Source organism: Epinephelus moara, chromosome 7, assembly GCF_006386435.1.
Source record: "Epinephelus moara isolate mb chromosome 7, YSFRI_EMoa_1.0, whole genome shotgun sequence".
Lineage (NCBI taxonomy): Eukaryota > Metazoa > Chordata > Actinopteri > Perciformes > Serranidae > Epinephelus > Epinephelus moara.
In genome coordinates, this window is record NC_065512.1 from 23,163,343 (window position 1) to 23,172,616 (window position 9,274).

Sequence of the window (9,274 nt, forward strand, 5' to 3'; positions counted from 1 at the left end):
AATGGCAAAAGCATTTATTACCTCAGGTATGTAGTAATATTGGCCAAAACATCCATCCATCCCACTGTCATTATATTATTGTTGTTGAAAGGAGCTGTATGCAACATTCACAGCGTATCTTTGAGTCAGAGGTTGTCTGCACATGGCTCTCAACATGGAGGCCACTGAGCTGGCAGCTAGCAGCTAACAATGCTAACTGAATAAACATTGCTAACAACAGCAACAGTGCTGACAGAGCTAACATTGTTACCTGGGGGGAAACCAGAGGGTGGGTGCTACACCTCTGTGACACCGCCAACCTGATATCAGTGGTAACCTACATGAGTGCAGTGTAGAGTGGTGCCAAATATCTAGCCAGTGGCATCATAGATGGATGATGCACCCCTAGATATGCCAAAAAGTTCCTAGCTTCCCGACAGGTCACAGATTTTTAAATCGCTTTTCTGGGCTTTAGGAAAGTTTTACAAATATAAAACAACATGGTTCAAAAATTCATATTACAAAGAGTTATGACTGAACTTATTTACAGTTCGAGTTGTCCTATCACCAGATGTGTCTTTTACAATGATGGCCCCAGGGAAAAATCAGGTTAAAAAGACAAAGATAGTTAAAAGCTAAAGCTGAATTATAGGCTACAGATCACAGTGTAAAAGTGAACCAGCACATCACTGCTGATCAACACAGAAGACAATGAATATTGAACCAGCTGTGTGTCAGTGTGCCGATGAACGGTGTTTGGCTTTGCCCCCTTGCTGCTGCCAACACCCAGAACTCTGCCGCCAGATGGGCAGGGATCTCAGTCAAACAATGTTCCACTGCGCACAATGCGATGACACAGCTGGTTCAATATCAGCTAGTGTAATAATCATTAAAAAGCAAAAGCAGCATGTGTATACATTCAGTAGGCTATATCTTCAGTAGCTAGCTAGCTAACCCTACACTTTTCAGGGTGTGATTTTGGTTTTGGAACAGGGAAGAAACGTATATCTTTTTCCAACCTCTCCAAGTAACGAGTATCATTAATGCACGACGTGCCCCAGGCACAACATTTAGCTCCAAATCCACAAAACCAGCCTGAGATTGAAGGAAATCTGTAACAATTGCATTAGAGTCAATGGAGCACAGCTGTGTGTTGTTGGACCCTGGTCTGAGCCAGCCCGATGCTACGTTACGATTGGCCAGTCTGTGTCCAGGGGCGGGACTTAGTGAAGGGCCAATTGAATGCAAGGCTGAGCACAAGTGGCAACCTCCGAGGCTGAAAAATGAAGCCATTGTGTGTGCCAAAAACTGCAGCTCCTCAAAGCGAGTCCCCATATCCCCATAGACCCCATCTTACAATGCCCAACTTTACAGCAGAAATAAACATGTTTACAGGGCGTTGGTGGCTTAGTGGATAGAGCAGGCGCTCCATGTACAAGGCTGTTGCCGCAAGTTCAAGTCCAGCCTGTGGCCCTTTGCTGCATGTCACTCCCTTTCTCTCTCTCTCTCTCTCTCTCTCTCCCCCTTCACACTTAACTGTCCTATCAATTAAAGGCAAAAATGCCCTAAAATATCTTTAAGAAATAAACATGTTTACAGCCAGGCACAAGAAATGGTTTTGGCCTCAGCTAATTTCAACACTCAACTGTACAGGGGCTGAATTTTTGTCTGCTGATAGTGTCTTCACTTCTCAGTCAGATCTACCCCTTGATCCTCCACAGCACCAGTCTCTTGCCCAAATATGGTCATTTCTGGCTCTAAAAAACCAACATGGCAATGGCTGAAATGCCAGACTCGAGGCTTCAAAACAGCAGTTCACAGTGGGTGACCTCATGGTAGCTGCGTCCATTATTTATACTGCCTATGGCTGAGTAGAGTTCCTGGCAGACATGGGCAACACAGCTACCACAGCATCAGACAAAGACGCTGGGATTACAACACACAGAGGTAGCGTGACTTCATTCTCTGCTCAGGACACCACTATATCTTTACATGGCAAATAGTGGTTTGCTGCTATGTTAATGTTCTTAATGTTGTACAGAGCTCCTTTAAATCCACATAACTTTATTTCGAGTTCTAGTAAACATCCCAGATTTTTGAGAAATGTTCATGAAACAATGCACAACATTTCTTTAAACATCATATATACATACTTATATCACATTTAGCTTAAAAGTAGAGTGGGAACAAGCTGATACAGAACAGTATGTGTTGCTGTCAGAGTAGCATAAGATTTTTCCAACTTCAAAGGTCCTTAAAGGAGAGTTAAAGGGGGAAACCAGAAGTTGAGGGGTTAACATCATTTATAATTTGACAGCGCACCTCATGAAAATCCATATCAGCTCCCTACAGGGATCCGGCACTATATTGCAGGCATACAGCTTCCTGATATAGCTGGCCTCTAATCTGAGACATTCAGAGCCAAACTTCAACAGCAGCACTCCATCAAAGGGTCATTTATATGTCCAATTTACAGCATAATGTCCCCGTGATTGGCCTGATGCAGGCGATGTGCAGGTAACGGGGGGACCACCAACGGGCTGCTGATAAACAATCAGACACATGGCTTTGCCTCGGCCGTGCTCAATGGCTGATGGGTTTCTGATAAGCTCTATAAACGCAAGAGTGTCACCTGGAGTGCAGCTCCGCACTCCCAGCCTGTAAAATATTCATTACTTTTTTCCGTCACTGTCTGCCCTCGTCTTTGAAATGGATTTAGAGCACTTTCTCCTTTTACACACAGAGCATGACTTTCTCTGTGGAAACTCCAGACAACAGCTTCAAGTTTTTACTGCGGATAGACAGGGCTGTGTTTGAAAGTATTCCCTTTTTGTTGCTTAAAGCTACTTGGTGATTCATCCTTTCACTACTCCTGCTGAAGAGCCTGCAAGTGCTTTTGTGTGATGGCAGAATGACTCACAGTAGTGCACCGTAATGTGATTAGTTGGCTTTGTTGCTGTGGATTAGTCTGTATTAGATGATGATTCTGTAGGTGCAGAAAGTGCTGGATGAATGATCACATTTTGCACATAAAATTTGCAACACCTGCTGCACATTTAAAATACTGGGCTTTCCATATCTCACTCAACGATCCTGAACTAGTTCACATTTACACAATATTTCCCAGTTAAAACACAGCTAATTGTCTTCTTGCTTCTCTGCAGTGCTCAGGGTTTTGATAGTGGCCATTAGCAGAGAAACTGTGTGGTTTTTGTGCACTGAGGGAAAGTCTGAATCCATCTTAATCACATCAAAGAGTCAGAGGATGTTGGGGATGCCTACGCTGGCTTTCAACTTGAAAGCCAGTGAAGTCAATATGGCCGCCTTCTCTTGTGTCTGCTTTCCAGTTTGTTAAATCTTTTCTCCTATAACTTTTATTCTTTTTGTGCTTTTGATTTTTAGAAACAGGATAAAGGGAACACTAACTACCATCATTAGGAGTGGGCAGATGTATCTACTCTCTACGGTTTGTAGGAAAACAGGATTAATGTTTTACTTCTCTCTTATCTGAACCTTTTATTTTCTCGGAGCTACACATGAGAGGACGTGATTTATTTTGAAAGCAGTGTGTTGTAGAAACTGTATTTCACATCAAAGCTGCACGTTGTTGTGTAGCCCCGTTAGATACTGAACATTTTATTTGCATTACGCATGATGAAAAGAGAGTAATTTTCATTCTTTTCATCCTCACACGGCACTGAAATAAAACACAAAGCACCTGTAGAGAGCCCGTGTCCCCAATTCAAAGGTCCTTAACGCTAAAACCACTTGAGGAATTCATCAAAAGCAGGTGGACCGAGTGTCAGGTAATCACTTGAACTCTGAGGACACACAAGTGTAGTACCATATCACGTCAATGCAACCCTCATGCACGCACAAAAACTCTACATCCAGGAAATGATGGAATTACAGAGCAATTACAGATGTGACATTAAGAGGCGGTGACATCATAAAACTCTATTTCCTCTCTGTCTACCCTCTTAGCATGTACCCTCAGTCGAGGGTTGATTAGTATCGCAGTCTACATTCACATGATTGATGTCGCTCCATTCCTCTCCGACAACACTTTGAACAGATGTGGCCCTCATCTGCGAGAGTATTTCATAATGCTGCCGCTCAAAAATTGCATTGTTCTCCTCTGTTTAATACTTTCTAAAGGCTTGCCCAAAATAGAGGGACAGAACTAGGCCAGCGCTGGACCCAGATTGCTTCTAGCAGATATGGCTGAAAATATATGGGACGTAAGCTTTCTAAATCTAAATGCCTGCTGCCTGTCAACCATAAAAAACATTGGTTTCGGGGGAATTATTGCATTAGATCTTAGCCATTATGGCGCCCCAGGATGAGCTCTGTGGATCCATTAATGTGCGTGGAGATCTTGAAGGAAAATGATGTCCTCAAACATCATCCTTGTACTCAAGTATGAAAAGCAAGAATAAAAGTTTTAGAAACTTGTACAGGCTCTTCATGTTTTCCACATTCTGGTTTCTTAAATGTCAGAGTGTGTAACTTTACATCTAACCAGAGGCAATAATTTGTTGTTTCACAGGTGATTGGCATTGTTATGAGCGTACTTCAATTATCGAAGAGGCTATTCTTGAGCTTTTTCTTTGGACAGTTATAGTTACAGTACACCCACACAACTCATTTTCTCACACTGGCTGTAGCTTTTGATTATATGATTTCTCTTTCAGTGAACTAATCATCAACAACTGTACTTAAGACAAGCAGTGATGTAAATATCCAAACCATAGACTGCATAAATAATGGATGTAGCTACCATGACATCACCCAGTGGTTTGTGGACTGCCATTTTAAAGCCTCTAGTTCAGCATTTCGGTTGTCACCATCTTGTTGTTTTTAGAGCCAGAAGTTACCATATCTGGACAAGAGGTTGGAGTTGTGGAGGAGTGCAGGGTGGATCTGACTGAGAAGCCAAGGACGCCATCAGCAGACAGCCCGTCACTCAAAGCAGCCAGCCCTTAAATGTATGTAACTTTGGATGTTGATAAAATATAAGCATGCGTGTAATAAAAACTTTTACCCCTGCATAGATGTCATGAATGTTGAAATCAGCTACAGAGACGAGGCTGTAAACATATTTCCTTCAGCTTTAAAGTTGGGCATTTTAACATGGGGGTCTATAGGGACTGACTCTCTTTTGGAGCTAGCCTCAAGTGGCCATTTGATGAACTGCAGTTTTTGGCACTTCTGCATTGGCTTCATTCTTCAGCCTTGGAATATGCTGTTTGGTCCAAACAGGCTGAAACTGTCTATAAACAGACACAGTCCAGGGACGTTCAACAAGTGTACTTTAAAAAGGATAGCGTAAAGTCACGTCAAGTCAATTTTATTTATATAGCCCAATACAGACTGTTCTCATGTACTGTTCTTACGTGTATCTATGTAAAGTACTTTCGTATAACCCATGTAATCATGAGCCAGTAACTTGTATATGACCCATGTAATCGGGAAGGCTGTGATCACATGACCAATGCACTGACAGGAGTGAAGACAGAGGTAGTATAAAGAGCGAAAGTCCCCATGAGGAGGCAAGTTAGGGTGGTGGATGGGTCAAACAAACACAGGACTTTCCACCAGGAGACCAGTGTTTGAGTTCCATGGGAAACCAAGTGAAGTGAATTTCAAGGTATGTCGTCAACATGTCTCTTTTCCTCAACCTAACCTACGAAACTTTACTCTCCTACACCTAACCTACGTAACTTCATGTTAAATACATAACGTGACAAAGCCAAACCAAGTTTCTTTTCCTAAACCTAACCTGCTTAACCTTAATTTTTTTACATTTAGTACGTAACATGACGACGCCATTTGTGGGGCGCTAATTCATTAGATATCATGTGAACCGTCATATGTGCATAAGATATACAATCTGTTGTATGAAAATGTTGTATGAGAATGGGGGAAAAAATGGAAGAAACCTCAGGAAGAGCATGGACAACCATGCAGTAGATGTCATGTGTACAGACTAGACGAACATGATGAAATTGACAAATGATACAAAGAATGTGAACACACATGAAAAAGTTGCATCCAGGAGGATGTCAAACAGATTCCAGGTGTCACCGAACAGCCAAAGCCTGAGCCGCATGACCTCCTCTCCACCGTGTAACCTGGAAAGAAGACAGGCTACGAAAGCACACAAGCACCATTCACACAGACAGGAGAATTAAACAATCACAGAGAGGGGGGGAGAGAGGAGGAGAAGCTGAATTTCCATGCGGACCAGTTCCAACATGTGAATCTCTAAATCTCACTAATTAACACGTTTATATCTTGCTGTAAAAATGTCCATTAGCCATTATACAGGAGGGTTATGTGCTGGACCATTTCTAGAGCAAAGCTAACTGGCTGCTGCCTGTAGCTTCAGATTTAGTGTCCACACGTGAGAGCTGTTTGGTGTGGTTGCCAGTATACTTCAATCACAGCTCAAGGAGGCTATTCTTGGGCTTTTCCTTATTCTTTTTTTCTCTGGATGCTTAAGTCGCAGTACACCCACACTAACCTTTGAATTGCATCTAAATAGAGGACGTAACACCTCCACCGACCACACAGTGAGAGTGTGGGTGAGAAATAAAGGTTGCTGATGTCTATATATCCTCGAATCCTTCTCTCGGTAACACAACATGTTATGAAGACATAGTACGTTGTAATGTGTCTACACAATACACAGAATATCCAAATATTTAAACTTAAAATACATATAAATGTCCACAAGCGTTTGCATGCAGCTCAGCCTTATAGAGCTGAGAATGAAACAGATTTCTCCACACTGCGAGACAGTTTAATGGTGACCAAAGCCAGGTGCACAACGGCACCAGCTCAGCAGCAGGAAATAAGACAGACTCATTTATGTTTGAAAAGAGACCTGGCAGTGTCTGTGTGCCAGCGAAGAAGAGGAGGAGGAGCGTCCAACAGACACGTCTGATTAAGCAGTGTGTAAATGGACCTGCTGGCTGGACCAGATGAGGACCAGCAGATGGTTTTCCACTCTGTGCGGTTGTATCTGCTGTGCTGCGCTGTGCCGAACCACGGCCCCTCAAAAAAAAGCCTCAACTTGCAACACAGCGTGGCCCCCTGCCCCGGCCCCATTCTCATCGCCTCCACTAACACCATTAGCATGTAAATGACAGCTGAGCCCCTTCGCCTGTGGGTGCTGATAGGCTGCACCAGACTTCCAGCTTCTCGGTGCATTAATATCATTTTCTTCATTGTTGTGGGATTATGTGGGGGGCTGGGTGTGGAGTGGTCAGGTTGGCTTGATTCTTGGTATGAATATGAAAGGTTGTGGTGTTGTAGAGATTCACACCACTTCTAAAGGATGAAGAGGCAGCAGCGAGGGATGTGTTGCTCCCTCAAGGACTACGGTTCTGCAACAGAACACCACACAGGAGAGAAGCTGTGACATATATATGATCAGGGAAAAACAAGATGCCACTGGGAGGCAAACAGTTAACAGAGTCATTTTCAGTTTCTATACAGCTTCATGTTGCTCTATTCTTTTATTATTCTCTCACTTATTCAGGGTCATGTAGGAGGTTATTGTTTGTATTGAATCTACCGGAAATTTCATCCATGTATTTAGAAGGTCGAAGGATATGAATATGAACACAGGAGAAGCATGTGAACTAATCAACAACTGCTGTCTCCACTTCTTTAGATTCTATTTTGAACTTTTTTGAACAAGCATACACAAAAACACAACAAAGAAAAAGCAACATGTCTGTAAATGTCCAAACAGGCATAAACTGTCCACACACAGACACATTTTAATGTCTAATTGGTGTGCTTAAGGAAAGGTAACTTAAAGAAACAGGCATTTGGAGAAATATATTTATTGGCATTATTGATGAAAGTTAGATAGGAAGTAGATAGATGCCACTCTCATATCTGTGCACCAAATATAAGGCTACAGCCAGCAGTTGGTTAGCTTAGCTTAGCATGAAGAAGCTATGTTGTTCTGCATGCAGCTACTGTTGATTCGTCTTTAATGCTACTACTTTGTCTTTATTTCCCGCTCCATTTCCTGGCTTTGTTTCTCAATGTTTGCTCCTCATTTTTGTGCAGCACATCGAGCCTTGTGAGCACAATTACAATAAATTCGATTAATAGCAGACTGTTAGGCTGGCATTTTCAGCCCAAGGCTGCAATGCTCTCTTAACCAAAATAACAGGCATGATGGGGCTTCTGAAGCGTATGCAAATACAGCTAACAGCCATACAGAAAAACTTAATGAACACCACATCCTGCATCAGCCCATCCCCATCCAAAACAAACATTCACAAACACATAAAGTACTTCATTTCGGTTTGTTTATTCACAAAACAGTTACAATACAAGTGCTCATAAGACATAATGGAAATATGTGAAATGTGACACTGATAAGCTATTGAAAGCTTGAGAATAAGGGCCTAGACACGACGCACATAGTTATGTTGTCTAGATTTGAAAGAATGCATGTGTTATACAGTGTGTGTTAACCCGAACTGCAGTACTAAATGGTCCCGAGACATTTATTCCATCAGTCTAAACACTGGTTAAAGGAGCTGTATACAACATTCAGAGCATTAATGTGGCAGCAACTCTTGAAAAGATATGTTGGAGTAATGGCGTCCTGAGCAGAGAATGAGGTCACACTCCCTTGGTGTGTGTTGTTATCTGAGATTCTCTGTTCATTGTTGTAGTATGCTAGTGCATGTGAGTCCCTGTGTATGTATCCCATTGGCTAGTTAATCGCTGCCATGAAGTAGTAGGTCAAAGAGCAACTTGCACGTTAACGCTCTTGCTAAATTTATACTTAATCTTGCCTGAAAATGTCCTTTTGAAAAATTTAATTCAGGACTTAATATGTTTTACAAAACATAAGGGCAGAATTTCAAAATGGAAAAGTACCCATTCTGAGCAATGCTTCTGAAAAGGCTCTATTTTAAACATCACATGTCAAACGTGTCATATTACGCAACGGGGGGAGTCGTTGTACTTGACTCTCCCTAAGTGCACTGCACAGTATTAGGCGTTATCGGTTGTGAGTTAGTACTTTTCAGTAGATTGGCATTGTATTTCATCATTTCATCAAGTCCACGGTTTCCCTGACAGGAAAAAGAACGGAGTTAGCTTTCGTGCCTGCGTGCAGTTTGAGGTGAAGAGATGGGACTTCACTGCGGCATCAGTAACGAAAAACACGGTCTTTTGTGGTGCTCATTTTAGACAGGAGGATTATGTTGTGGGTGATATGATGGAGCTCAGGACGGGATTTCGAAGCCAGGACCATGTG